Source organism: Callospermophilus lateralis, unplaced genomic scaffold (genome assembly GCF_048772815.1).
Source record: "Callospermophilus lateralis isolate mCalLat2 unplaced genomic scaffold, mCalLat2.hap1 Scaffold_109, whole genome shotgun sequence".
NCBI classification, from domain to species: Eukaryota; Metazoa; Chordata; class Mammalia; order Rodentia; family Sciuridae; genus Callospermophilus; species Callospermophilus lateralis.
The window spans coordinates 3,084,102-3,088,320 of NW_027511135.1; the positions used below are offsets into that span (position 1 = coordinate 3,084,102).

General features: G+C 34.8%; 1 non-coding gene across 1 annotated transcript; it reads right to left on the reverse strand.

Moving 5' to 3' along the window:
* Window positions 1-3,283: 3,283 nt before the first annotated feature.
* Window positions 3,284-3,390, reverse strand: LOC143390035 (U6 spliceosomal RNA). The gene has a single exon (XR_013090200.2). It is a non-coding gene; the product is annotated as a U6 spliceosomal RNA (small nuclear RNA).
* Between the last annotated feature and the right edge of the window lie 829 nt (window positions 3,391-4,219).

The window sequence follows — 4,219 nt, forward strand, 5'->3', positions numbered from 1 at the left end:
CAGTTTTGCCTAATAAGAGACAACTTGCTTAATAGAAACTTACTTTCAGGATTAGAAATTTGGGGAATCAGTGAACTACGAACCAGCAGTACAGACCCTCAGAGAATTTGAATGTGTGCTGTTGCCTTTGGTTTACTTTCTTTGCCATTATCAAACAGCCATTCACTTACATCATTGTCCTCAGTCTCCTTGACTAAGGCCCCTTGTCTCCACTTTGCCCACATTGCCTCATTTCTGTATTATATTTTATAATCTAAATATAAAAGATTTGTTGATACTCGCTGCCTTTATTTCCATTTTTTTATTGTTGTTATGTTGTTCATTTGTTTTGTTTTGTTTTGTTGTTTTGTTTGCTATTGGGGACTGAACCCAGGCCCTCATCCATACTAGGCAGGAGCTCTACCAGTGGACTTCATCTCCAGATTTGTTTGTTTTGCTTTGTGTTTTTTGGTATCTGGGATTGAATCCAGGGTGCTTAATCTCTGAGCCCTTTTTAAAAACTTTTAAAATTTTGAGACAGAGTCTTACTAAGTCACTTAGGGTCTAACTCTGAATTTACAATCCTCCTGCCTTTGATTCCCAAGTCGTTGGGATTACAGGCATGCACCATGGCATCCATGGCACCTTTTTGTTTTATATGTTTGAGACAGTGGTCTCGCTAAATTGCCCAAGCTGGCCTCTAACTTGCATCCTCCTGCCCCAGCCTTCTGAATAGCTGAGACGACAAGCTTGCACCACCGCACTGGGCTCCTTGCTCAATTCCTGTTTAAACTTCAACCTATTTCAATCCAGTTTCCTGCCTTCACCCTTCTGAAACTACACTGCTCAAGATTACCCATGATCTCTCCACGTTGCTAAATCCCAAAGATATCTCTTTGTTCCCATTTTCTTCCACCTCTCCATACTGATATAGTTGGTTGATGGCTCCCTCTTCCTTCACTTTCATCTTGGAGCTTTTGGGACCCACGTCTGTTTTCTTGCTATCTCAAAATGTTTCCATTTTTTTTTAAATTTCCCTCTTATGTTATGTAGGTGCATTTAATCAGAGCTAGTCCTGAGCCTGCCTCTGTTTCTACATTTTCCTTCAGGTGATCATAACCAGTCTTAACATTTTAAAATAGCATAGAGATGCTATTAAATACTTCGTTAATGTCATGCCTATATTGAACAACATAAATGATACCTCTAGATAAACCTTTTGTAGGCATCTTAAACTTAATGCCTAGAACAAGACACACAATTCCATATCCCAATCATTACTCTTAACCTTTTCTCCCCACCTCTTCCTCCAGCATCCTCAGGCTTGGAACAGAAGTCACCTGTGATTCCCCTTTCTCTCACGGCCCAAGTCCAGTCCTTTCCATTCTGACTTATCTTGAATTCATCTCTTTTCATTACTTCTGCTACCGCCATAGTAATCTAAGCCATAGTAATCCAAGTCACCGTGAATACAACCACAGGAGTTTGCCAACTGGTACTTTCTTCATTCTTGCCCTTTTTTCTAATCAGTTTCCTTCTTTCTTGTTAAACCATTATAAATTAAGAAATAACAGACCAAAAAGTACATATAATATCAAAATGTAAAATATAACAGCCATTGTAAAAATCCAACACCTACATAACAAGAAAACAGATCAGGAAATAGAATATTCCCAAGATCTTGACCTTTTCCAGATAATTTCTCCCTCCCTTTTTCCTAAAGGTTACCATTACCTTAACTTCTTAGGAAATCACTTCCTTCATTTTCTTTATATTCTTACTCTCTGTATATTTCTGATTTAAAAAAAAAAACTATATATAAGTGTTATCATACTATATGTTTTATTTATATTTTCTTTTTCTTAGCCTTGTATTCATAAGGTCATTTGTATTGTTGTAGTTTGGGTTCTGTTTTTGTTTTTTTGTGGTGCTGGAGATTGAACCCATGGGTGTTCTACCACTGATCTATATCCTCAGGCTTTTTATTTTTTATCCTGAGACAGGGTCATGCTACATTGTGGAGGCTGGCCTCAAACTTGAGATTCTCTTTCCTCAGCCTCCTGAGTGGCTGGGATTAGGTGACATTCATTTATTTTCATTGCTGTAGAATATTCTGTTGTGTGGATATTTCACAATTTATCCATCTACTGTTGAATTTGGGGTTCTCAATTTTCAGCCATTACAATGCTAAAATGAACATTCATATTTATGTATTCTACTGTTTCTCAAGAGCATATTACTGGGTATACTTATCTTTAACTATAAAAAATAAGAGCAAACTTTCCAAAGTGTTTGTACCAATTCATTCTCCTACCAGATTTTTGAGATTTTTTTTTGTTATTGTTCTGATTATTTACTGACACTTGAAATTGCCAATTTTTCAAATTTTACCTATCTGGTCATGTATAATAATAGCATGTCATTGTGGTTTAATTTGCATTTTATGATTACTGATAAGGTAGACACATTTTTCATAGACTATTGATCAATTAAATTTATACTTTTAGAAACCACCCAGGTTTTAAGCTCACTGTAAAATTCAATTTTTGGAAGATTAAAAGTCATATGTTTTCTTTTGTGTGTGGAAGCTAGAGAGAAAAAAGGAAAATAAAAGTGAGTGGTGAAAATCACAGGGAGACCAGTGGAGAAAAGGAACTCAGGGATAGGAGTGGGGAGGAAGAGGGGAAGTGTTGGGGAACGATACTGGTCAAATTACATTGGTATATTGTGGGTTGTGTACATGTAGGAATATGTAACAAAAATCCATCAGTATGTATAACTATAATGTGCCAATAAAGATGTGGGAAAAATAAAAATTAAAAACATGTTGCCTACTTACAAAAATTCAATTTTTGTCTATTATTTATTCCTTTGTATATTCTGGTTACTAGTTTTTGTTGGTTTCATGTATTATGAATATCTTTTCTTTCTCTGTGGGTTTTCCTTTCACTCTTTATGTGATGTCTTTTCCCTTGTGTGTGTGTGTGTGTGTGTGTGTGTGAGAGAGAGAGAGAGAGAGAGAGAGAGAGAGAGAGAGAGAATGTGTGGTGCTAGGATTGAACCTAGGGCCTCACATATGGCAGCCAAGCACTCTACCACTGTGCTATATCCACAGCCCCGTATTATGTCCTTTTTCTTAAATAGAAAATACAGGCATTTTATTTATTTTTATTTTTTATTATGATTTTTATATTTATATATGACAGCGGAATGCATTACAATTCTTATTACATATATAAAGCACAATTTTTCACGTCTCTGGTTGTACACCCAATGTATATTCACACCCATTTGTGTCTTTATAAAAAATATGGAATACTTCACAAATTTGTGTGTTATTCTTGTGCAGGGATCATGCTGATCTTCTCTGTATTGTTCTAATTTTAGTGTATGTGCTGCCCAAGCAAGCACCCTATGGTGTCCTTTTGATGAATAGAAATTTATTCACACTAATAAGTTCAAATATACTGAATCTTTACCTATATGACTAATACTTTTTGTACTATAATTAGGAAGTCCTTCTGTCCTTTGTGATTATAAAGAGATTGTCTTATTTTTATAGTTAAATGATTTGAAAATAAAATTTTAGTAGGTAGGGGTCTGATTGATTTTTTTCTGTGGATAGCCAGTTATCTCAGCCTGTTATTAAGAAGGCTGTTCTCTTCCTAACACTCGTGGATTGTGTACTGGGGTTGTTACTCTGTGTCATTAGATTCTCGGTCCATTTTTGAATCAGTACCACACAACATTAATGTTTGTCTCTTAAAATAAGCTTTGCCATCTGGCAGAGTAATGTTTCCCAGAGAACCATGACTATTTTAAAATTCCCATTATTATTTCTTCTTTGATCTATTAAGTAGTTACAAGTATATGTTTTAATTCAAATTATATCAACTTTTCTATTTATCTTTTTATTGTTGCTTTCTAGCACAATTGCACATGGTTAGAGGTTACACTCCATGAAATTTTATTCCTACAGAATTAGTACTAGCATGACCACCAAGTTCATTGTAAATGCACTGTAGATGCTGGGAAATAATGTATATTTTGCAACAAGTAGAGTGTTCTACCTATGTCTTTTAGATCAAATTTGTTTGCTCTGATTTTCAGTTCTTCTACATCATTGGTAAATTTTTCTGCTTGCTTTTTCTGTCAATAACTGAAAATTTTCAGACTTGTTTTTCTTATAATGCTGTCAAATTTTGCCTTGTTTTTCAAAATTTAGAATTATTATATATTT